At 39.8% G+C, this 27,296-nt stretch overlaps 1 protein-coding gene and 1 long non-coding RNA gene across 3 annotated transcripts in view; one reads left to right on the plus strand and one right to left on the minus strand.

The window, feature by feature from the left end:
• The window catches only part of LOC103148081 (schwannomin-interacting protein 1-like), a 265,763-nt gene that overhangs the window by 126,356 nt on the left and 112,111 nt on the right, over nucleotides 1-27,296 (plus strand). The window lies entirely within an intron of this gene.
• LOC107837981 (uncharacterized) lies at nucleotides 5,254-27,296 on the minus strand. The gene is made up of 3 exons (XR_001664035.1): nucleotides 27,182-27,296; nucleotides 21,706-21,711; nucleotides 5,254-5,264 (listed from the first exon to the last, which is right to left on the minus strand). It is a non-coding gene; the product is annotated as an uncharacterized LOC107837981 (long non-coding RNA).

The following is a 27,296-nucleotide window of genomic DNA, read 5'->3' on the forward strand; positions in this document are numbered from 1 at the left end:
ATGGCTAATCAATCAAATCAATAGTTTATCCAGTTTTTTTTTATAACAGACCAACACACAACAGCGCATTATTGTGAAGAGGAATAACACGCTATTGTTATCGAATCCACAATTCACTTCTGTGAATTCAAAAATTCACAGAAGTAAAAATAAAAAACAAAGTAAAGTTTGTAATGTCAAAGCCCTAAAAAACCGTCTGATGTAACAGGATGGAGTACGACAGAACCAAACTTACTTAAACATGACCGTCCACCTAAACCTGCAGTCCAGTCAGGCAAGGAGGCCAGAAATCAGAGAAGCAGCCAAGTGGTTAATGCTAACTCAGAAGGAGCTGCAGAGATCCCCAGCTTAGGAGGGAGATAAAGCAGCTATTAGCTCTTGCACTGCCACAAATCTGGATTTTAGGAAAGAGAGACGAGAAGAAAGCGACTGTTGAAAGAAAACTATGAGAGGTTTCAGGTAGAGATTACCACAAGCCACAAGGAGGACACAGAAATAATGCAGAAGTAGGAGTTTCCGGTTAAACTACCACCAAAACTGAACTTTCTGGCTTAAATGCAAAATATTATCTGTGAGCATCAACCCACACATCACACCGTATGGTGTGAAACACGGAGGTGGCGCTACAGTGCTGTGGAAACGCAGCTTTTTCAGCAGATATATAGACGGAGTAGACGGTGAGAAAGCGACTGGCGTTAAAAATGAGAGCATCCTGGGCAATAAGTGGGGTGGATTATAGTCCAGGTTGAACACATATGTACTTAGAATCTCCAAAAAATAAAAAACAAAACAATACTTTTCCACTAAAAAAAACTCCAGTAATTCAGAGTTGGGCAGATTTTTCTTTTTCTCTGTCTACATCCGTATGCAGTAAGTTGGATTTTATAATCGTCTCTGGTGATTCTGTGCAGACGCCGCTTTTTGTGGTAATTTGGAGGCCACTTAAACCACAAAGGGACACGAGAGCGCTTCTCGAAACGCCGGTGACCTCGCAGGCCGCCGTTCTTGTAGGCACGCAGACGGACGTCCAAGTGACATCAAGTACAAACCGCGTATTAGCTTCGTGTTGCACTTCTGCCAGCAGACAGAAAAACTCATCTACTTTACGGCGCATTCTGGGGGCGAGGGGTTCGGAGAGATAACTGAGTTTTCAACCTTCCCCCCTGAAAAATGACAGCAAAAATAAATCTCGCTTTGAAATTCAAAGCCTTTTTTTTACGCTTCGGCGAATATGCATCATCTGACGTGGAAGGGGGATTGATTCAAAAGACTTGTGTGATTACACTTTTTGTTGTGCACGGAGGCACGGGGGACGGCTCTCTCGGAAGGCGAGCCTATTATAAACACAATTTCTTTTAAATATTCCTCTGTGCATCCCCTTGCATGTGCCGGTGTTCTCGTGTCCTTTGCCTTTGTAATCGGAGCTCTGTGATGTCTCGACTGTTTGTCAGATGAGGCAGAACTCCCTTTGCAGGGCCAAAAACAACAACAAAAAAAGGTAATCACAGGGGTAAGGAGAAAGAAAGAAAGAATTAGAGAAAAGTATTGGAATTTTTTCGTGTGAGTGCTTTGAAGCCCAGGAGAAGCTTTTCGATCGGCTCAAGAATGCTATGAGAAACGGGCGCGGGAGAGCAGGGAGTCGTGATTTTAAATAAGCGGGTTTTCAAAGATTCATTTCGGCTCCACGCGCCGACGGCAGCACTGAGCTCGTCGCCGTGACACGCCTGCGTGTACGACGGTGTTTCCACTTGCTACCCGAGTCGCAAACCATCAAAAGACGCAAATTCAAGAACGCCGGGTGGATTCCTGACTCCTCCTCATGCTCACTTCTCTTCACGCGAATCAATTTTCGGTCCTCATCCTCCGTATCAGATCTTTGATTGAATTGGATCAGAGTGTTTTATTTTGGGGAGGGGGGCATAAGACGATTTCTCCACACGCATTTTGTACGAGGCTTTAATCAGCACTGTTACGATCACTGCTGCAATTCATGAAAGAGGATTATTGGTGCCGATTACAGGCAACTGGTTGAGATAGTATTTGAGAAAAAAAAAAAAAAAAGAAGAACATTATAACCCACTCACGGTGCCACAGGGAAATGAAATTATAGAACGGCTGCAGCAAAGCAGAAAAAGAGAAATAGTGTTCTGGAGGATTTTTATTTTCCTTTGCTCCGCTTTATGTAAGGCTTTGGTGATCTCATCTACCAGGAGATTTTCTCAGTTTTAGCTGCTGCTACTCTCTTCACACTGACCCCAAACCTTTAACGGTGATTGTCTCCACTTTTACATCTGCCTTAAACTACGTGTCTGTGTCCTTACTGCAGTGCCCCGACTCAGCTCGGCTCGGGGTCTGACGTATTGATCGGAAGCTGCCAGCTCCCTGGAGCAGAGAGGCTGCAAAAAGCTCAGAGAAGATCCCAAACAGAACCCAATGAAATGAAAAGTGCAGGCCTTTGGTTTAAAAGAGGTTTTAGTGAGCCGTTTCTACACTTTCGGTCACAGATGCACAAGTTTGAAGTCATTGTAGAATTTCTCTAATGCATAAGGTCTTCAAATTCTCCTCCGACTCAAATACGTCTCCACACACAGCCACTGCTAATATTTAGACTTAAAAAAAATCCACACTTTCTGTAACCTTCTGGCATAATGTTGTCTGCATAGTTGATCCTCCTCGTGAACTAAGTTATAATGTTGGCCTAAATTTGTTGTTTTCCAAGCATAGATGTGGCATTTGATTACAGTCCACGGATATTTGCTCAACAGCCATAAAAACTGTCTGGGGTTTTTGAACTGTTTTAAGGTGATTTTGATGTGCTGAATCAAAACTCCCACTGGTTTTCCTCAATCAGGTCAACTTTCTGAACTATGGACGCAACATGAGCATCAAAATGCATGACGTGTTCCCACATTTGGATCGGTTTCCTGAAAATTTGGGATCAATGAGTGTTGAGATTCCATCAGGACGTAAAAGAGAATTTTGCACAATGAAGACATAATGTTCAATTTACATCTATTTACCCTTATCAGTGTTTATTGTTCAATTTGCACAAGTCCGAGCTGGATTCAGTGGTGCAAGATAGTCCTAATTCAGTTGACAAAACATAGACAACTTCCAGAAATTATTTTTTTGTAACCCAGTTCCAAATCCTTTTTGACTGATTAAACACATACTGTTCATTTGTTCAAATAAATAAATTACTATGGAGTTTGTACCAATAATGAAAATATGCACACTCCTGACCTGAACCGCGTGTATGGCTCGATGTACGCGTGCAAAAAAAAAAAACAAGTCCCACAAATCATCCTTTCTTTGAGCTTTTTATCTGTCCTTTTCTTCTTGTTGTTCTGGTTGTGCCTTTATCTTTTATCCCACACTGTCTGTCTTTAATTCTCCGGTTGGACAAGAGCGGAGGTGAATTTATGTTGCCCTCTGTGCCTGATCCCCTTGGCGAGGTTGTGCCTGCCTCCCGTCTCTCCGTGCTCCGGCACAATTACCTGGAGAGGCGCAGAAAAGAGAGAGAGAGAGAAGCTTTCCTTTGCATCTCCGTCCGCCGGCATGCCTTGAAAGGCACGGCCCAAATGCACAGAGACCCTCGTATTGTGCACGGCTCCTGCAGAATAGTGCCAGGAAGCAATAATGAGACTGGCTGTAAGTCGGTCTCCAAAGGTTTAGCCACACGTACGTGTAAACGCTGATATTTTCCTGACACAAACCGTGCAGCGTTGACAGATTGCGTCAGTGAAGAATTTGAACATAATGGCCAGCGACATATGTTGGCCATTGATTACGTTTGCCCACAGACACATAATTGATTAGTGGAGCAATTAGATAGCCTCACCACCTCTCACCTCCCTGTTGTTTTTCAGCCCATAATGCCCCATTTCACTTTTGCAGGTCATTAAAATGATGAAAGGCTGTAAGGGTATGGGTGCCTGTAAAAGAATAAGTGGTGAACCGAGGAAGTATGAAGCTCCATGCATTGAATGTATGGAGATGATTAGCTTTACTTTCTACGAGAGTCAGCGAGTCCAGAAAAAAAAATAACAAAAGTGCACACAGAAGCAAAACATCTGCAGGTAACTTTAGGAACTAATTGTCTGCGTCCAGTGCAGATGACCCACTTCTTCCTGTGTCCCACTTGTGTTTTTTTTTTTTTTCAGTTTCAACAACAGGCTCTGTTCTGTTATCCACGAATTGTCATCCAGCGTTGCACCCATCTGTGTACACTCGAGTGTGTGTGTGGCTCACACGGTGAGGCAGGTGGGTGAGCGTGTTGACAAATGGAAATTAATGAGGTAGAAAATGTTCCTTTCTTTTTTTTTTGCTGTCGAAAGGAAATCAGGCTGATTATTCAAATCAAATCTACGTAGCGGTGAAACGAGCTTGGCCAACATTGAGAGATTTCGGGTAGCTTGAAGAGAAAGCCACTTTCTTTGTTTTTTTTTTTTTTTGTTTGTTTGTTTGTTTTCACGGTTCGATCAAACCAATCTTAGCCGTGTTGACCGCTTTCCCGGAGGAGGAAGTGACAGAGATAAGGAGCGATTTCTGTTTGAGCGAAGAGATGGAGGGGATTATCTCCTTATTTCTGTCTATCTTGTTTTCAGGCAGCGCAGTGCGAGCAGCAAAGAGCAGAGGAGGCCCGAGCAGTGATTTAACACAGGATTGCTGTCTCGCTCCATCAGCGTCACGTCATGAGCTACAACAACCCGCGATTCAATTTACCCGTTGCTTCCTCAACTCCTCAACCTGGACTTGTAGAAATACCTACGCGGATGCTGAGTTCAGATCTTCAAACTTCCAAAAATAGATTTCACACAGACAGATGAGTGTTTGTTTTTTTCTTTTTTTTCCCTTATGAAACTAAGAGTCACCTTAGTATAACGTAGGATTTTTGTTTAGAGATTAATTGGTAACTGTAAAAGGAGGCTAATGTGACAACAGTGTTTATGTAGGAATGCAGATGTGGGATCATTTATTTTTCTATTTTGGTTTGGCTTGGACAACCACAGCCAGCTCGTCTTCCCTCAACACCAAGGCTTCTTTGTGGAAAAAAGGGAAAAAACACAATTTAATTAGTTGAATTATATCTGCGATAGTGATGCTTCCGTCCATCGCACAAGCGGACACACCCTCACTGCTGAGTTTTTGACATCTCCAAACTTTTCCACCTTTATTATTAAATACATCGTCTTGGATTCAAATGAAAAACAGATTTGTCATCAAGCAAGGGAGAAAAATGTGAATAAAATATAAAAGCAGCACTTTCATGCTGCTTTTATTCTTCTTTGCTAGGAGTTTGTGAACTTCCCACGTCGTGACGAGTTGATGTTAGCCGACTGTTGTCTGAATGTTCTTCAAAACTATTGTGATGACTTTTACACACAGTCCTCTTCATGTGATCCCACAGATCATCTTGGCTTTAGTTCTGGAGGTTTTAGCTCGGTGAGGCTGGCCCTGTGTAGATTTTGATCCATGAAACACACTGAATGTCTTAGGTCAGAAAAAAAAAAAGTATATAGAACTGTCAATAATGTAATGCAGTATGATGAAAAACGGAGTTCAAGAAAATGAACATTTGATGACGAGTTTTCGGTACTGCATGAAAATATTTTACCATTTGGAACTATAACTGAATTTGGCTATAGCGTATTCATAAATACAATATGATTGAAATGTCTAAGTGAATCTGAATTTATCAGCGACTGGAAAGGATTGATATGAATTTTATTCATCTGTTTATTTCTATGCAGGTAGAAATACATAAATATCCTGGCGCTTTTTATGCTATTGACTTCACTTTGTCGTGTAAGGTGCATCGAAATAACATTTATTGTGAGCAAGCACAACACAGACTGAACAGAAAGTCAGGTTGCATTGTTTTAACAGCGTTGTCTTGAAAGTCCTCCAGCAAATTTCGCTGCTACTGTCGACTTCTTGGCAGCCACCGCAGCCAATTCCCGTCTAGTTTCTGTTTCGCTGCTGCTCTCTCAAATTAAACAGAAGTTTGATCTGATTCGCAATAGTCGATGGCAGGTGTGAACTCAAGAAGACTGAATAGTGACAATGAACTAAATGGGGCATCATTGAGTATTAGCTTCAGAGCTGGCAGTTGTGCAGATTACAGCTCTTTGGTTTTTCCTCCAAGCTAGTGTTTGTCTGTCCAGAAAACAAGCACCTTTTTTTTAATGATTATCCAAAATTATCCAAAGATGGAATTTAAATAGGAATGTGTAGATCCAATCTTTTTTTTTTTACAGCATTACCAATATGAGCTCTAAAATGTGACGATGAAGAAAGCAAAACCAAGGTTTTCTTTTTAACTGAGCATCGTCTAAAACCACACTACATCCTGCTGCCTGCAAACCTTTACTTTTCACACTCTTTGCTGCCGCCACAGTCCAATTTCTCCAGGGAAATCGTTAATAAAACCTTATCCCACCTTAGCTTCTGATAGAGCAAAGCTCCCCGAGCTCTCCTGAGTTCGCTGCAAAAGCATAACAGCCCATTCATGTTCGGCCATAATGGCCGACCAACCCCTCCGCAGCGTGCTGCATAAACATTTCAGCCACCGGACGCGGCGTCGAAGCTCGGGAAGTAGAGTATAATTATAGCCCAACGCTGTTAGATGACAAATGACCCATCAATTCACAGCCACTTATTCAAACACAGAACAGGTTAGGGTTAATGTGTTGGGGGGAGGGGGGTTGCAATTTGCACATTTGAGTGCTTTGCCCAATAATAAACACAGTGGCTCAGAGATTCCCAGCGTTTCCCCTTCCGTGTTTCTGTTGTGACATTGATTCATGGCAGCCGGTCCCGCTCACATGCAGTCAATTTGTTACTGCGCTATCCGCAGGCTAAAGAAATGTGTCAACGGGCATTTGTGTAAGCATATGGATTAGCTAAGTGTGGCTGCCAAGTGTTGGCTTTGAACAACTGGACGCCATGGCTGATCCCCGCACAAAGAGTTTAGGTGGATTCCTTAAAGGTGCAACGCGTGAGAACATGGCGGGCAACCAGAAATCGCCCTTCAAGAGGTGAGCTTTGGCCGAGAGGAGAGCCAGCTGAACCTCGGCTAACAATGGAGACGAGGGAGAGAAGAAGAGGACAGAAGCGACACATTGTCCGGCGTGCTCAGATAAAGTTTCTGAAAGAAACGGGGACAAAAGAGAGAGAGAGAGAGAGAGAAAAGACAATAAAACATTTACTTTGAGATAAGTGCTCTAAAAGAGAAGCGAGGAAAAGAGAGAACGGTAAAGATATTAAAGCGCCGATCGAAGCAGATATTACCCGTCGAGATTAATGCTCCCTTTAGCCTCCCAACAGACCCCCCTTGTTAACAGAGACTGCTGCACATTACACATACTGACAAGCGGTAAAGCTCTGTTTTGAATTGGACATTGTGGATGACTAAATGATCGTAAAGTATTGTGCTTTTTATAAGTCTGCTTATCAGATAGAAGCAAGCGAAGTGAGATTATGAGCGTAATCAATCAGAACGCTTTAAATTGGGTTTGTTGTTTCGCTGCACGCCTCGACGGCAGGTGACGCTGGCTCGGATGGAAAACAAAACTGGCACACGACTTCCTCCTCGAACACTAATTACACTGTAAAACGAACACGGGCTCCATACTGGAACCAGTGTTCTGTGATTTGTGAGAGCGCACGTTGCTCCTTTTTAAAGTGGGGGAAAAAAATAATAATCCCGCACTAAAGATCACAGGAGTGCGTTGATGTGTGCAGAGAAAAGATGGAGGGCATGATTTGGTAAAGAGGGGAAACGGGAGGAAATAAAAGGCATATTTCTGCTGTAATTTATGTAAATACGAGTCTCCTCTTCACAGCTGATCCTCCCGGCGGTGTGGGCCCTTTCAACAAAAGAGAAAAGAGTCATTGCACATTTGAACGTTTGACGTTTGACTTTTCGTGGCTTTTTTTTTTTTTCAGTTTTGGAATGTGAGGAGGTTATTATCAGCACAGATGGGAGGTTGAAGTTCCCTAGTCTCTTATTTTCTTAAAAAAAAAAAAAAAAAGCATCTTAAGGCCCATTGAGTTACCTGTCTAATAAATTGATCGAGCTCTTTAATTCATCTTTTTATTTAATACCATGGACGCTTCTGTTGGGTGACATTGTGTTTTTGTAAGCTTCCCAAAAAAAAAAAAAAAAAGAACTTCTGCGACTGCAGCAGCATAATATCATTCCCCATAAACTTCCACCTTGGGAGGAAAAACATTCACACCCCGCAGGGCTCAATCAACTGAATGCTAAATTAAACCCTACTTTCCCTGTTTCAATTAAAAACTAATAAAACGAAATGAACACAACTGTGTAAATTAAAGTTTGGTTGTTGTTTTTTTTCTGTTATTAAAGGGATGTTATTTGAAGTCAGTTACTTACAAAGTTAAGTAGCTTACAAGTAATCATGAACACTTCCGACAGCTGTAATGGTTCGGATACGGACTTTCACATGAACTCCTCCTGTCTCTAGTTTGTGACTTTGCATTGAAAGCCACCATGAGTTCACTCTTATTTACGACAGTGTAAATAAGTACAACCAGTGACAGATCAGGGCTTCACTCAGAATTGCTGACAAAGGTATTTATATTGCATAGTTCATAATCTCATTAAGCCTAAAACCTCTGACCAGCCAACCATTCAAACAACATGACTAAAGACTCACCAGACAGTCTTTCTGTGTGATGTGTGAAAAATGAATCCGTCTTTCAAAGTTTAACTCCATAAATCACATAGCAGCTGGAGGCTTGCTAGATGTTTTGCCTTCAGACAAACCACACAATACTCATACGATTTTAAATCCTCTTGTGGAACTTGAGAAAGACCAAACGTCTCTCCAAATTGGAGGTTAAAGTTCACGTAAATGTGCCAAGCTTTGTGCTGAACTCTCATTTTTATAGCCAATCGCTCCGTCTGCTTTGAGTGACGTGTCAGCAAAAGCGCACGCACCGCACCGCACCGCTCAACACGTCTATGTCAGGCAGAACCAGCTTTGTCCTGCACAGTGGGAAAATAAGAGGCGAGCTTTGGAGTCTAGTTAAATCACAAAAGCGAATGTATGTAAATGAGTCCATTTGCGGCGCGGCCACGGCTTGAAAGGTCATGTGCTCTTTGACATTTCATGAAACACCTACCGCCACCATGTAATCACCGATGGCAAGAAGTGCTGCAGAAATCCCAGTTTGCACATTTTTACCCTCAGTTTCACACTGACTGACAGAAGTATTCATACCCACCGAACTCCACCAGATTTTGTCACATTACTGCAAACAACAGGCATCAGAGGCATCCTTTAAATAAAAAAATGTAAAAAGCTACCTAATCAGTAAATAGTGTGCTTGTGTGTAATTTAACATCAGTATAAACCTGTCTGTTCTGTGAAGTTCTCAGAAAACTGATGTCCACAGCAGCTCTATACTCAATCTAACTAAATTTGAGCTGTTCTGCCAAAAGGATTACTCTTCCCATTATGCATTGATTTATATTTGATGCCCTTTTTGGTGAGTTTTATTGTTTTATTGATTTGTAACTTTGATAGTTTTAGTTACTTTCAGGCTTTATACTTGCTGTAACATCAGTTGTCCACTTGGGACATGAAAAATTCAGACTCAGACATGCAAAGCTGATGGAGACATTTCCCAAAACATTTGCACCCGTAGTTGAAAAGAAAGACGGTGCTGCAGACGTCAGAATCAAACTCGGCTTTAATGGCTAAAACTTTGTGCAGCAACAAGAAATATAAAGTTTTCTTGAAGCAACACTCACAACATACAGGCATTAAGTATAAATAGATCAACTTCAGAGGAAATAAATTGAAGGATAAAGAAAACAATATGTGCATGTGTGTGTATATGTAGCCATTTTTTAAATGCAAAAACCTTCCACACTTTCACGACTTGTATCTGCAAAAAACCTTTGGAAGCCATTTACCTTCCTCTTCACAATACAATTGGTAAAAATACATGATAATTTGTTGTTGCAACGCAATGAAACAGGAGCTCCAGGTCTGTGAAATCTCTTGCGGATTCATAGCTGCTGGTCTCTGTGTCGCGTCCTCAGCCTTCGGAGGCGTAGTAGATCCACCTCAGCCGCGGTTTTTATGCCTCTGCTTTTGTGTGTCGACACGGAGCTTTATGTGCAGGTGCATTGGTTATCATCAGCAGAGCGCGGCGTTTAATGAGGGAAATGGGAGGAAAATAAATATAGTGCCTTTGAAAATGATTTCATCTCATCCCTTTATTGCCTCTCATTTCTATCCATTTATTGTGTGGGCGGGATTGTATAGAAGCACAGACAGGGTGAAGATTTGAATCACTACGCCTCCCCGTCAACTCTTAGTCTGTCCTCGGCTCCTGCTTTATTCGCTCCGTTTTACCTCAGCTGCGCACTGGAAACTCTGTTTTCTGCCATGACACAGTAAAACGGTTCAGGGAAAAAAACATCTGTCCTTTCAGGTGAGAATAAATAGGTAATGTCTAAGTTGCCCTACTGCATTTTGCATACCTTTGATGGTGCGATCATGCAAATGACTCATTGTGCTCTTGAAAATAAAGTAAAAAAAAATAAAAAAATACAGGTTCAGTAAAGTAAAAATGTAAATGCCGCCATGAATGTTATCACATTCCGTTTTACTCTTTTTCAGTCTACGTTTGTTTGATCTGTTGTGTTTCTTTCTAGTTATGGTTTACATTGGCACGACAAGCAACCTGCTATTATTGTGATTTCTTTCTCACCTCCTGCAGAGACCATCATCAGGCTCACCTCACTTCCTTTCCTAGTCTCACATTATATTACGTCCTTGTAATTAGAACATATTGCACGGGCACGCGTTATTTTTTTTCATCGAGTGAACCTCACGAATTTTGCATCCATGCATCTCCTTTAATTAGTCAATATTTTCAAAAAGGTTGAATATTTTCACTTTATTTACTCGTCAAATTTGACAGGATAGTAGCAAGACGTCAAAATTTGCACTTTAAAACTATTTAGAAGAAGAATTCAAATAAAATCCATATTATTATTACCATCCCCCTCATGCTGAGTGTATGTTAACATCTGACTGGAAATGTAATTAAATTTCTAGAGCTCCACTGCAGCCATTCATTACATCTGAGAATTTATGTCCACAAAGACATTTAAAAGCTAATAATGTCTAATCTGGTCGCTTTTTCTGTGTGTTTCTCTCGGCTACTATTAGCTTTCAATAACCAGCATCTGCTCCAACCATTACTCACAGTCTACAGCAGTGAACAAGCCACACATAAGATCATAAAGGAAAAACGTTTGCCAAAATCAGTTTGGCTCAAATGTAAAGCTTTTAGATGGAATTACAATAGATTAGAAGTTGATATAAATTAGTGCTCCTCAGCCGGCGGAGCTGAGGAGCACTTCACGTGCCTGAAGAGGCAGCGTTTTTGTAAGCTACGGCCCGACATCAGCAAGTACGAAAGACGGCCTTGACTCAGCCAGACAACAGCAGAGGAGCGGAGCAAATGCTCAATACGCACATTTAGTGTAAAATGTAATCGCAGAGACATTTGGTACATCTGGAATCCTGTTTGAGGTCTTCTTCACTCGTCTCACTGTTTGTGTGAGTAACTAGAAACTTCACATTCCCTCCAATGTGTTCTTCAGTCACCGTCTTAGCAGAAAAAGCTGCTGTATGAGAGAAAGAGAAGCTCTGTGAGGGGAAGTAGAGCTGAGCCTGGTTGAAAGGGCAGCGAAAGGGAACAGAACATCGCAGATAATACGAAGAGCAAAGGAGTATCTGGAGAGAGACGGGAATAGAAAGGCGAGTCCATGATAGTCATTTCTGAGTCAGGAAAAGTGAAGGCTTGTCATGTATTTTACCCTGCTGATAATTCCCCAAGTGTTCATCCTAAATAGGTTTTCAGAGAAATCTATGAAAGAAATCTCACTACTCAGTAAATGTTTAACATTCTTTGGATTTATTATGTTCATATTTTGACAAAAAGGCTTATCCATCAAGAGAAATGACCTGATATGCAAACATTAGTTACATGGGTACAAAATGGCAGCAGGTGGCAACCATATGTCCAGATTTAGGCCCGTCACGATAACAGGATTTGCTTTACGATAAATTGTCCTAGAAGTTATTGTGATAAACGATGATATTGTTATTTTGAGACCATTTTCAAGTAATGTATATTTATAATAGTGAAAGAATACATTCTCCAATATCAATAGACTTTATGTCCTAATGAACATTTTAACACTGGAGTTGGACTACATTTTGAATAAATCAACAAAACGGCAGAAACAACAAATAAATAGAGTTACGAAGTCCCTGTAAGCAAAATCGTCCTTCAAAAAAAAAAAAAAAAAAGAAAGACTGAAGATTTTCGGTTTTTGGTAGAAAAAGAAAAACGATAAATTATTGAGCTTCTTTTAATTTATCATGCGATTAATTTGATTTATTTACCCACATGGGTGTGAAATGGTTACAGAAACGTTCAAATGGAGGTTTGAACGTTTGACAGCACACTCCCACCAACACCAGTACATAACAACCACAGGTGGATGCTTTGTAGGTACAGTTTTTTCAGGGCTGCTCTTTTTACAGAATTAGACAAGGGATAACGACATGTAAATTTTTTATGAAAAAAATGAATAAATAAATAATAATGATCATGACAACTGCTCAAAAAATAGATTGAAGGAAGCAATTGTGCTTTGTAAAATTTTGGAGCGGCTGATCCAGTTTGTGCTCCCAACACCTGTTTGAAACGCCTGTTCAAGGACTGAGAGTTGCTCACTTGCTGACTGTTTGGTTGCAGCAATTAAAGCCGTCGCCACTGTGTGCACTGGCTCAGCGACAAAACTCGACGGCAACAGAGGTGGAAGACGCGAAACGCAGCAGCTCCGTTCCGCATTGAAGCCGGTAAACCGCAACGCCTCCCGCAGCCTCTGCTTACACACGGCGAGGTGGAGGTTGATGACCGGTTCCATGCGATTTCATTTTATATTTGATTACGTGACTGACGGTCAGACAACCTCACAGCATTATAAATGTTATCACTCACGCAGGTGAACTGACAGAGGAAAAGGCGCCACTTGGTCTCGAATCCGCACGGAGTAACATAGCAATACCGACGGCAATATTTTTCACGCGTTTAAGCGTGCGCTCCGGATGCACCGCAGGTATTTGCAGCACACAAGGTTATGAGGTGGAGCTCCATGCACATATTTTAGGCCTGATCCTTATCCTGTATTCCGCTTGGCTGTTGCCGGGAGTCCAGGGACCTTTTACAGCACGTTTTTCTTCGCAATGGGGAAAAATGGACACTATTCAGGACACGGTTATCAAATCTTACTTTTAAATTGCACACAAACACTCCCCGTCTCGTCCGGTGACATATCTGCTTTTCCGGCGCCCACCGGGATGTTTTCTTCTTGCTGTTTGCTCTGGCTCCCGTCTCTCCGGGGAGAATTCATATGAAAGGTCTACAGGCTGGAGTCATGCACTGTTAATAGTGCCCTAAAACAAAGCGATCCATAATGTTGCGACCTGCACATTATGCCGGCACATGCACAGAGTCACGCCTTCCCCCTTTTCTTTGCCCGAAGGCATATTGGAAACAGAGTCATTTGAAACGGGAGTTTTAATGAAAAAAAAAAAAAAAAATAGAAAATTTGACTGGATGAGAAGAATTGATTAAATGTGTGACCTTGAAATGAGAGACAGACGGATGGAGTTGGACTGAGGAGGCTTTGGGAGAGCAAAAGGCTTTAACAGGATTGAGTTATAACACTGGTCAGGAGGAGTAACTGAGAGCCCTTGAACTTTCTCATATTTTATCTTGGTAAAACCAAAAACCTTTAGGGATTTTAAAGAGATTTTATATGATCGACATCTTGTTGCACTTTTTTGTTGCACTTTTGTTGCTTTTCCACATAATCCAACAGTTGATTTGACTTTCAACAAGTTAAGTTCCCAAACAACGCAGCGGTATGTCTGCCCGTTTGGTGAAACAAGGACATTCAAGTGGTGCTAAGAAATCACAAGACCCCAGAATTACCTTCCAAACCCACAGAAACCAGATGAAACCAGATGAAACCAGCTGACGCAGTGTGATGGCGCACATACAAGCCCCAAAATATCAGATCGATATTCAGGGATGAAAGACTGAAAGAGCAGCCTTTTGAATAAATGTCATGTTTCTTTAGACAAAACACCTTTTGCAACTGTTTCAGGTTTATAATGGAGGGTAGTCTGACCAAAAACATTGTTAAATGATCCATATTCATATTCATATTCACAGTCATTGCAATTGGAGTAAAATCACAATACAATAATTTTGTTCCATGTCTCCCGTCCCTAGTTTGGATGGAGATTGTCTGTGAATCTCAATTTTATACATTTTTCCCACATATTTTTGGAATAGTTTGTTTTTAGGACTTTTTCTGACCTTTTTAGGGCTAAGTAGGATTAAATACAAATTTGTGGGGGTTTTGAGATTTTTGCTTTCACTTTTCAACTGTAAGCCTCATTTTTTTAAATTATCACATAAAATCCCAATAAAACACTCTACACTCTGTGTTTGCAATTTGACGAATTGTAAAATCGCTCACGGAAGAACAGCTGCTTTGGCTTTGTGCCACATACGTCCTTTTTGTAGAAAGGTGAGCCTTTTCACCAGGTTTTCATGGCTACTTCATTTCTTTTCACATAACAGTCAAATCATGATTCATATTTTTTGCATCACAAATGAGTCAAACATGCTAACGAGGCCGAGAGGCAAACATTGGGGTTATTTCTGGAATTTGTTCCCAAGGAAACTTGTCTCATTGTTTCAGAAAATCGGAGGTAAACACCACAGCCTGGCATGCTTGCAGGATTTTTTCTTTTTTTTTCTTTTTTAAATAAATTATTTATTTATTTAGGTGTAGTGTTGTTTCAGCATTGCAGCTGTGTTACGTCACAAAGAGCAATTGTTTCCATTCCTGGTCTCCATCTGAATATTTCACATTGCCGTTTGCTGCCGAGTTCTCTGGCGGAGAAGGAGAGCTGTAATAAAACGCTCCACTCCACTCATCCCCTCACTCCTCCTCACCCTCCGTGGCTACCTACATGTTATTCTCTCGTTGCCCTGCCATTCTTACCCCCGCTCTCTGTTTCATCTTATTTTCCAACCACTAGTCTCTCACTCACCGTAGCTCAATTTTCTCTCTGCTGCTGCAACCACCTTTTTTTTTTTTTTTTTTTTTTTTTTTCCTGGTCAGAGTGATAATGTCTGAAACATGTATGTGATGTAATCCAGATGGACTGCAGCCATCTTTATCCTGCAGCTTTATTATTATAACTTTATTATAGCACAAGGCAACATTCTGACTAAATGTTTGTCTCTATGCTTCCATTTCTTTTCTTCACTTGTTCATAGAATTCAATTTTCTCAAATTAAACGCTTGCTTGTAGTACAGTGCCATGAAATGTAGTCACCTTGTTACAGATTATTTTAGGTTTTTTTGTTTTGTTTTGTTTGCTTTCTTTTTATGTTCATGGTTAAATGTTTTAGATAAATCAAACTTTAATACCAAACACAAAGAAAAATTTAACTTGTTTAAATATAAAAGTTTTTTAAACTATAATTTTATTTATTAAGACAAACAGCAACAGTGAACCTTTGCCTATCTGCAGAATCACCAGTTTGAAAATTTGATGCAACTCTAAATTATTGACAGAAAATCTGCCTATTTGTGTATTTCTCTTTATTTTTATCTTATTTTTTTGTGGCTCTTATGAAACATATTCTTCAGAAAATGTAGCTTGTGAAGTTTGAAAACAATATTTTTTTTCATTATGTTTTGTGGCGCTGATTGACTATAATTGCAAGAGCAGATGGAGAAGCCAGTGACTGGATATCAGAGGCCATTACTTTTCAACATAGGACCAAGCTAATTTGGACATTTTTTTTTCTCCCTTGTTGTTTTGTCTGAAGTTGATCGACGAATTAAAACACTCAAATGTGACCAAAACAACCCACAAAATCAGAGGACATTTCTAAGAGGGCAAAAACGTTTTACTTGCACGCATACCTGTTTTGTTTTGAATAAGAAAATTTACACAAAAATGAACTCAAACAGGCAAATATATTTGTTGTATATTTGTCAGTGTTTTGGACGTCACCTTTAATCTCACACTTTTTATCCAGGAGGTAAAGGAAAACCTCTGGCATTTCATGTGAAGGTGTTTTTTTTTGTTTTTTGTTTTTCCACATTGTCAGTACGTCTGCTGCAAACCCTGAAGCTCTAATGTTTCAAATGTACCAGACGAGAGTGACAGCTCAACGCATAGCTGACCTTGTGAACCGCGGTGGCCCTCCGGGATGCAGACAGGTGCTCTGCTGATCAAAGCCGGCACACACGCCGTGAACTTTTGTACTTGCATATATCAGCTTTCTTCTTTTTATCTATCCCCCCGCCCCCCAACCACCAACCCCTCCAGCCCCGCTCACTAACTTTCTCTCTCCCCGTCTCTCGGAGGGGAAAGAGGCGACCAAGTATGTCCTGTCAGAAAGCAACAACACTTTTATCTAGTCAAAGACAGACTCGCGGAGGAGAGAGTGAGCCGGAGTGGAAACAAGAATGTGTTTGCGCCGGGGCCAAAACGATAACTAAAGGGAGATGAGGAAACAAATCAAGGGCCAAGAGAGTAAAGATAAGGAAGGGAAAAGGTTTTCTGAAGGCTAAATAACATATATAACCAAACAGAACATTAGACTGGTCCAACTTATCACAATGTGTTAAACTAACGGTTCTGTTTATTTTCTTTATTGTGACACTATCCACACCCCGCTGGGCTCCCAGACATAGCGGTCCCTAGACACTGGCAGTCAAGGATCCGGTTTTATTTACAAGCTCACACTAAAAAATTATTACATCTTTAATCTACCAACTAAAATGCAACAATATATCAAGACAGGCACATCGGCTGCAACAGATCTGCCTTCGTTTCCAGTGAATTTGGAAATAGACAAATAATTCCAACATGTGACCTGGGTAATATTTATCAAGTTAAAGAAAAGGACAACCAATTTCCACATATAAGTGTCGGTTTTATGAGGCGTAATTATTTTCCCCACACGTTTCCATTTTGGCTTTATTTTAGTTTATTAAGTAATAATTGTTATTTATGAAAAAAGTAAATAATTATAGCTGCTGGTTGTGTGCTCAGGCGCTTGGGATTCGATTTATATACATTTGAAATGAATAACAGAATATTTGATTGAACCTTTTGAACTGACACGGCGTGCTTTAGTAATACAAGATCCCGGCTCTTACCCGTAGAAGAGACGGCACTCATCACTCTCAAATGACTCTTCAATTAACCCTCACTGAGTTTTCTGTTTTAGCCTCTCCTTTTTGTGGAAGCCTTATTTTTTAGACTTTCTCTTGTTTTTAGGTTTTATCGTTGAAATACGGCACAGCCAGATGCTGCTGTTTTTGTCCGATGTGAATTATTTCTTCACTAATTTCTCCCTGATTGCATTTTAATCTTCCTCTGCGTATCTGGCCTGTAACCACACATTTGTTGTCTTTGATGCATCTTGACCCTCTTATTAATTTCGCATTAAGCCTCAACTGCATATCAGCATAAAGTACCTCCAGTGTTTGCAGTGGATTCTCAACAGAACCGAGCAGGAGCAACGACAAACGTTCAACTACACTGTAATGTAAGGATATCTAATACTATGGATCTATCTTAAAAAATAAAAACATTTGATGAAATACTGGTCCGGTTCATCAAGTAAAACAGGTAATTATATTGCTTCCTGAATGATCAGGTTGGACTGTGGCTTTCAAATTTAAATTAATACTAAAACTAATACATTAAGAATAAGAACCTTTTGTCAATATTTCCTAATGGCTAAGCAGTCTTGTGGGGTTTTTTTTGTCCACTTCAGTGGAGGCAGGCTAAAGTGAAACTTTTTGTCCATTTGCTCTAAGACTTTCACATGTCATGTTCAGTCCATGAACAGAAGGGACGTCACATTGTTTTCCAACTGGTCTACTTGATATTTAAGCACAAAAACCCATGAAATAATATCTGCTCATTCATGCAGTTTAGATTTTTTATTTTTATTTTTATTTTTTTGCCAAACATCCCTGGAGTTGCATTGAGTCACACAAGCTACTTCATAAATCTTACTTTTTAAGCGTTGGACTGTCTTTACCGTTTGACTACTTAGCACATAATTTCAAAACTTTCTGAAAAACAGATGGTCGGACTTCTGATAAAACACAGAACTACTTTTTCACCAAGGCACTTTTTTGTGTCTCCTTTTCTTTAGCAGGTACTCGGCTCACTTTCTCTTCTGACTCTGAATAATCAGCTGAAACTTGTCCAAACCTGAGTGGTTGTTATTATTTATTTGTGTCAAAATTAATTTTCAGTTGGTGCAAAATAATTTGACAGCTCTTTTGTGACGACCAGTGCTGGACATTAGAACATGAAGCCGTTGTAGTAAGACAGATCTTTAATCATCACTTTAAAGGCTAATAAAAACTTCAGACATCCCTGATAAATCCCTGACCTTTTCTCAACACACATCGGCTCGGGGAGTTTGGCCACACTGCCACGTGGTAGATTTGAGTCAAACATTATAAAATACTTAATATGTGTTGACGAATAAATGTACGACCCACATCAACAATGTCTATCACTAGTTTTAAGTCTGGCAGCGAATATATTAAAGTGACTGAATGACCAGAGCAGAGAAAAATAATTCAGACTCTTGAGTTTTTTTTAATTGGTGAGATTAGACATTCACTCAAACAGTCAAAGGCATTGAAAAACTACATTTTATAAAACGTTCACTTTAAGTGACCGTGTTTATTTGCCTGTCCTTGGAGCTCAGAAAGACGTAGACTTTTGTCCATCTAATCTCAGTGAAGCATTCGAATCATTCTGCTAACAAACCGCGTTGCCTTGGAGTATATAGTATTCAATTTATCAGCAGTTGTAAGCAAACTAAATGCAGCTGATTATGTTCTTAGCTGCTGCTTTGCGCTAACGATTTGTTTTAGTGCGGCAAAAGTGCTTGCATTTGGCGTTTTCATACGTCTTGCAATAAAGCGGTGGTTAGAGTGAAACGATGCTCGTCGTCCTAAATTTGTCGCAGGCCATGAAACCAACAATACGCTCCCAGTAGCTCTGTGACATGGTTGATGTCCTTGCAGACGTCTGTGCACATTACTGCTGCCAACAGATCCACAATGCATGGATTTCAATGATGTCTAACTGGCTTAGCTGTAAATACCAAAATGTGCGTCCATTAGCACTTTGGTGCATGCAGGCTGTATTAAGCTCTTATCAGGCCTTTCATGCGCACACAAACATTCAAGTGCCTGAAATGAGCACATACATGACAACAGCCCGTTTGTTTCCCAGAAGACAAAAAAAAAACCCTTCCTCCTCTCGGGGCTACCAATTCAGCACACAACCGCAGGATTTGGGTCAAGTGCTGGATGGTGGCCGTCTGGCTGCGGAGCCGAGTTGTGGCTTTTTAACAGATTGGATTTAGCCTCTCATCTGCTCATGGACAGGCACTTACAGTAGCTCACATACTGCTGTGAGGGAGCAGATTGAGAATAGAGAGGCATGAGTAGCGGAGCCAGGAGAGACGGAGCTGGACTTTTCCCTTTTAGGGGACGTTTTAATCCGGAGAGTCCAAAACGAACATCCTTTTTATTTTTATTTTTATTTTTAACCAAAATGATGCTGAAGGTCTCTTTGAATGTACTAAAGAATGTTGAACCAATATAATCTGCTTTCTCTGACCTTATTCTACAGCGTATCGAGCTTCTCTTTCACGTCACGTGTTTTAACAATCCCTTTCTGTTTATCTAGTATTTATTTCAGTTAACATTTATTTAATCTATTTTAACTTACTGTAATAAATGTTTGTTTCTGATTCAGTGACTTTTGCTTCCACCAGAGGTAATTTTGTCAGATTACGCTAACTAAACACTTTTATTAATTTAAAGCGCAATAAAAGTTTAAAACTTGAGCTCAAACAGCATAATTTACCTGCAATAGCTTGAAGTTCCACAGATTTTTCCCTCCTTTAACATGTTTGAACTAAACCAAAATGATACAAATAATTTTACAGATTGGTGCAACTGATAGAGTTTAAAGTGGCTCAATAATAATAATAATAATAATAATGCGGGAGTGATATACTTTTTTCATTTTCCACATCAAAGTTCATTGGGTGCATACATAGGTACATTTCAATAAATGAGGATGTCATTGATAAGCTCATTTCTGGAATTCCATTTTAAAATTATCCTTCATATATTGCATGGCGTTATTGCATTCAGTGGTAAACGGTATAAAAAACATGCTTAATTCATATAAAATCACAGCTTATACTTAATAGCTAATTAACACCTAACCACTCAATGCTTCATCCAAGCTTGTTAATGGAAAGTTGAGTGTAAGGAAAAAGAGTGGTAGACGTTGCAGAGACAGTAGGGATAACTGCGACCCAGTGAGAATCGTGACGTAAATTCAATTAGCAGGAATAAATGCTCAAAGTGTACCTGCATGTGTGCAATCAAATGATATACGAGCTTGACTTTTCGAATCACTTTGCTGAAATAAATTAACTTTTCACTGTTGCTCTGCGTTGTAATTTGAATTCATGCAGCTGCAGTTGTGTGGGGGAAGGTTTCCTTCATTAAAGCATCTGCAACTGATTAAACTTTGCTGTTTGGAAGATGAAAAGATGCTGTTTAATGTCCCAAAACTGATTTATTGCTCATAACTCTTGATTTCGGACACAAATTTGTTTTCTATGCAACTTTACGAACATTAATTCAAAGGCTAGCTTATCCTACAAGTTATTTGGCCGTTTTCATTTTGCTCAGTCCTGCTTTGATGTCTGAATCCTGAACATGGACGCCAAGATGATTCAAGAGTAACCAAACAGTTTCTGCTTGGGTTTAAACTCTAGCATAATCATTTGCTTTCTACTAGCTTTTGTTGTTTTCTTACCTGTTGTTGTTTCAAATCATGGAAAAGGATAGTCCAACTTTCTGTTTGATGTTTTTTTTCTCTCAACTTTTGATTTTATTTGATAATGGAAAAAAAAAAACAACAAAAAACAACAATCTAAACCAACCCCGCTGTAAACTGTACTTTGTATTTATGGAGGTCATCTGCTGGATATCACAATTTCTTAAAAGATTTAAAACTCAGACAACAAAAGAAGAAACATTTAAGGGGGCAACACTGTTTGTACTGTACTCTATTCAAACACAGAACAATAGAGCCGGCAGCTTTAATAGGGACAAAGAGGATACATGAATACCGTCTCCTGGCAACTGCTTTTGATTTCTTTTATTTCATGATTTTATTCTTAGAAATACACGCCAAAACGCGTGTTTACAAGCAGTAGCCACTATATCATACCAAAAAAAAAAAAAAAAAAAAACATGAAAAAACCATTTTCAGCTTTCTGGCAGGTTTGACCTTTTTTTTTTTTTTTTTGAAAAGCCTTGTGAAAAAAAAAAAAAAAAGAAGTAATGCCATCCATTTCAGCAAGTTTCCCAGAGGAGCATCACAGATTCTCCACAATACTTAACAGTCATCATGAGGTGCTTTTCCTCCTTCTCCTTCCTTTATTTCAAACTAAATGTCCCTGAAAAGGACAGAAAAGGACTTTTTGCTGACATGCCTCCCAAATACCTACTTTGCATGGAGAGAGCATCCCATGATTGTTAGACAGACTTTTTAAGCAGACCTACCAATCCCAAGAAGTCACTCTGCTGTAGATCTCTAGAACTGGGATAATTCATGGAGTTGCATTCCTCCTGTGCTCTAATTGGTTGGATTATTAACTTGCTAAAAAGGTTGTATCTTTTCTCGTTTTTGCATTGATTAGCGCAAAGCTTTTTGTCTCGCGTCTTCGGGGGGCGTCAATACCGTTTCCATTCAGTTCTGTCGAAATAAATGTGATCAGTGCGGTAATAATCTCACACATGCTTATTATAGAAAACAATCACAACAACACGCACAGCCTAAGCTTCAAATCAAAACAGCCCCCGCCATTTTATCACACATTCGCCAGTCACTCCTCTCCGACTTTTCCTGGCAGCACGTCAAGTTGGTGAGATAGACTCTAATGCTCTCCTGTATGAGTAACAGATAAATCAATGTCACACTCTCTGCCAGTCAAAAAGCTGCTTCAGCTCCAAACCGATACGGCGACTTCTCATCTTTACTGTAAATGTTGGCTCACCGTTCGCACTGGAAGGGAAACAAAGGAGAGGAAAGGAAAGGAAAAAGGGGAAGGAAGGAAAGATGCCATCTTCTCTCAGTTTTAAAAAGCATTTTATATTTAATCTCTCTGGTCTAAACCTTTGGCTTCTCGGGATTAGGAGTGACTGCGGAAAGGTCAAGAAATTACCAGAGTAAAGGCAGCATGCTTCATCTCGTCATCGATCGCCTTATTTCACCTCTGCTTTGCGTAATGTAAATTGAATTTCATGTCATCTGACTCCTTCCCCTATCTCAGTGACACCGCAATAATGAGCTGCACTCATGGCAGAGTTCAAACCAAGTCTTCAGTCTGCTTGGCGGGTGGTGGAACACACAGGGCGAAAGAAAAGGGAGCTGAAGCTAAAGAATGTGGCAGCATAAAAGCAAATTCAAATTCTGATCCTTTTGCCCCCCCAGAACACAGGCAGAATGACTTCACATTCTCACACACACATACAGGCAATATGAGGAAAAGAAGGTGGGAAAAAAATAGATATATTATTTTTGCTTTAGAGCTACTTTTGCAGATTATTTTTAATTAAAATAGAGAGTCTTGTCAGTAATTGACAAGCTGTTTAATTATGTAGTGACACCCACATGCAACAAGAGAAAGGTTAAGCTGGGTGACTCAGCTGTTATGTGCCTGCATCCGTTTTGCAGGTCAGCAAGTAAAGTGCTCAGCGATGGGCCGCGGTAGCTTCCAGCTGTTTCTGGAGAAACCATTTGGCTGCTTTGCCGTAATGCGTCTCAAATGGCGTTTTGCAAAAGCAGAATTGTAATTTTCAGCTTCCAGCGTAGGGGGTTTTGTAATCGTAGGCAGTATTTGTGGCGCATATGTTAAACGCAGCGTTTCGGCGAAAACCCTTTATCAAATCCGAACGGGAATAATTGGCAAAAAGAAGCTCCGTCTCTATTTGTGCAGACGTATTCCTTTTGTCATCTGCATGTTCTCTACACTCTGTTTTCTGAGTTACAATAAACAAGCGGGGGGGTTTTTTTCCCCAGATCCATTTTCTCCATTCTGCCAAGAGGCACTTAGTATCGCTGTTACTCATGTTACTTTTGTATTCCGAGCCAAAAGCTGCCGTGACAGAGACAAACTTCACTATTGATCTGCCGAACATCGCTCCTGCTTCTCCTGCATCCCAACAGAAAATGAAAGCAGGACAGAAGAGCTTATTTCCCCCCGCCCCCGACCCTACTTCTCCTTCTTTTCTTCGTCCTCCGCACCGCTGCCCCAGACTGCCCTACAGTGATTCAGATCTTCTTTTTTTCTTTTTTTTTTTGCCGCGTGCATCATTGTTGCGTCTCGTATTTCTGTGTGTGGGTGTGTGTTAGCAGCTTTAATGCGCAGGGCGTGAGTCTTTTACAATATGTCCAATATCGCACCACAGGGCCTCGCGAGCCGGACAGCTGCACTGATGCAGGGCGAGGGAGAGAAACGTTGGGGATGGGAGAGGGGTATGGAGCTGAAGCACCAGTGCAGAGTAAACCCATTTGTCTTCCTCTTCCCACATTTGAAGCACCCCTACAGCATATGAAACCCACCACACATGAAAATAACCAAACACTCACGAGGAAATATTATACCATCCGTTATATGCATCTCACAGAAGCTGAACTCGTCAGATTTTCTAGACTTTTACCGCTCTTCTCAAGCAATGCTCCATCTACCCAAGCGGCTGAGCGGGAAAGTGAAGAATGATCGCACAAGACCTGGATAATGTCGGTTTCAGTGTTTGTAAATTTGAGAGATTCTCGCGCTCAATGTGGCAACCTACTTGAAGAACCGTGTGCAGGCATTTAGTGTAGTCCAGATGGACTAGACAGGTAGTTATCCATGGGTTCCCATGGATTAAATACTTGCGGAAATATCCATGCTTTATAGATATGAGGCAAATAATAAAGGCGTGTTCATAGACAATTTGTTCAATAAATATGAAGGCATAAACATCCACTAGTTAGCTATTAGTGTGAGCATAAAGCACGCTAAATAGTCATTGGCATCAGCTAGGTAGCTAAAGTTCATGTGCAAATAGGTCTTCCAAATCCACAGTAACCCCAAGCAGCCAAAGTGGCTATAAAGTGACTTAAGGACAGCAAAGTATTTCAGCTTGGCCATCACAAAGCCCTGACTTAACTGTAGATAGTGAGATGAAAATAAAGGTGTAAGTTCCATTTTATTTAGTGTACAAAAACTTCTGATTTTAATTACATATGCTGTTTATATTCTGTTAGAAGGAACAATATGCTATATGACGCCACCAGTCCTACTTCAATGCAAGGCACAGCTGCAGGAGCTTTAGGGGCTCTACTGCCCTTACAAAGCTCAAGTGTCTGTAGTCCTTGAAAAAGTTTTCCTCAAAGTTAATGGCTGTGTGGTAATTGTAATGAACAAATAGGTATAAAATAGTTTAATCAATGTTCTAGGTTAGTGTATACAACAGCTGAAGGTAGCAACTGGAAATCTTGCTGTGTATGGTCAAGCCAAGTTCGGTTAAACAGTTCCTTGACAAAAGCTGGGTGTCTCTGTAGTCTCTATGCCTCAAAGAATCATCATCACACACACCAGCTGGGTGCTTGGGAGATGTGCCAAGAAAAGGCTTTTCCTGCCCTACCGTTGGAAATGTAAACGAGATAGCCACATGCTACCAGGTGGTCAAGTGGAACAGTTTGCTTTGGTCAGCACAGACTATGGGTTCTTTTACAACAGGACAGTCTGAGGATTTTAGCTTAATGGAGCAGAGAATAGTAAAACATATCAGACTTTCATTTAGATTGGTTTACTTTGTTCTTGAAAACAGACCAAACTTCCTGCACGGTGTAATGAAGTTTCAACTGCTTGTTTGGGGAGCTATGACGATAACTTGCCAAGTATGAATAGCAGGCAAGACATGTAACTTGTTGTTCTGTGTACATAAGGTGAATGCAGCAGTGGAGAAAGAGACAGTCACAAGGAAGAGACTATTGTAATATGCTGCTTGGATTGCACTGATGGCAAGCAAGAATTTCAAAGACTGTAAATCTTCTGTATCTGAAAAAATAAGCTGAAGGCAAGAACCAAACTAATCATTGGGATCTGCCATAGCAATGCATAGGAGAGCACTGAAATGCCTTGCGAAGATTGAATGGAATAAGTTCTTGTTAGTCAACTTGGTTGTAAATCTCCACAGTATTGAGTAGAAGTTAGCTAAGTTCAGCGTTGTTGCTAATTTTTAGCATCAGAACCCCTGATTTGGGTCCAACCGACAGGCACATGTTTACATTTTTTCAGACATTTTCTAGAATTACTTATTAATGTTAAAAGATGAGCTTTTTTTTTTTCTGGTAACGAACTACCACAAAGTATAAATTCGATTTTTACTTTTGTGTTGAATGACTATTTTATAATATATTTACCTTCTACCCATTTTCACTTTTCTGCAAAATTCACCAACTGCACAATTCTTAAGTAGTATATGATGAGTAGGATTTCAAAAGAGCAGAAGAAATCTTATAATTTTTTGAACAATAATATTTGTTTTTAATCTGTTGCTAAGAGATAGCGAGTTTTCTGGTAACCAAGTGACGCAAAGTAAACATCAGATTTTTACTTTTGTGAAATTTATCAACTCTAAATTTGTTGTGTCTAAGCAGATAAGAAGTACTTCAAAAGAGCTTATGTTTTGTAAACAAGAATATTGCATATTTGGCGCTAAGAGATTAGCGTTTTTTCTGGTAACGAATTGCCACAAAGTATAAATCAGATTTTTACTTTAATGTTTTTTAATATATTCACCACCAATGACATAAAAACATTTCACTTTTCTGCAAAATTCACCAACTGCAGAATTCTTGGAACGTATAGGATAAGTAGTATTTCAAAAGAGGAGGAAATTGTATGTTTTTTGAACAACAGTATTTGTTGTTAATCTGTTGCTAAGCGCGTTTTCTGGTAACCAAGTGACATACAGTCAACATCAGATTTTTACTTTTGCAAAATTTGAACCGTTGTAAATTTCTTTTGTCTAAGCAGTATTTCAAAAGAGTTTATGTTTTATAAACAATAATATCTCTTGTTAAATTGGTGTTAAGAGATGAGCGTTTCTTCTGGTAACGAACTGCCATGAAGTATAAATCAGATTTGACTTTTGTGTTTAATGTCTGTTTAATATATTTACCACCAGTGACAAAAAAAAAAATAATAATTTCACTTTTTTGGAAAATTCACCAACTGCACAATTCTTAAGTGGTAAAAGATGAGTAGGATTTCAAAAGAGCAAAAGAGATCTTTTGTTTTTGAACAATAACAATATTTGTTGTTAATCTGTTGCTAAGAGATGAACACGTTTTCTGGTAGCAAAGTGCCACAAAGTGAACATCTGACTTTTACTTTTGCAAAATTTACCAACTATACATTTCTTGTGTCTAAGCAGAAAAGCAGTATTTCAAAAGAGCTTATGTTTTATAAACAATAATATCACTTATTAATTTGGTATTAAGGAATGAGCATTTTTTTCTGGTAACGAAATACCACGAAGTATAAATCAGATTTTTACTTTTGTGTTGAGTGACTGATTTATAATATATTTACCACCAGTGACAAAAACAAAAACAAAAAACCTTTCTGCAAAATTCACCAACTGCACAATTCTTACGTAGTGTAAGATAAGTAGTATTTCAAAACAGCAGAAGAAATCTTATAATTTTTGAACAATAACAATATTTGTTGTTAAGCTGTTGCTAAGAGATGAGCGCGTTTTCTGGTAACCAAGTGCCACGAAGAAAACATCAGATTTTTACTTTTGCTAAAGTAAAATTCAGAAAACAGTGGATTAATATGAGCATAAACATCAGTAGTGCGCTACTCTCCACTAGTGAGGGACAGTGCCTTCAACCAAAAATAAGATTTTTAGCTATTTTTTGTATTTATTAACCATGTTTAGCACACTGAGTGGAGGAAGTCAAAGTAAGACAACATGCTAATGATGCCCCACATGCCACTGGCTGCAT

Source organism: Poecilia formosa, unplaced genomic scaffold (assembly GCF_000485575.1).
Source record: "Poecilia formosa unplaced genomic scaffold, Poecilia_formosa-5.1.2 Scaffold197, whole genome shotgun sequence".
NCBI lineage: Eukaryota > Metazoa > Chordata > Actinopteri > Cyprinodontiformes > Poeciliidae > Poecilia > Poecilia formosa.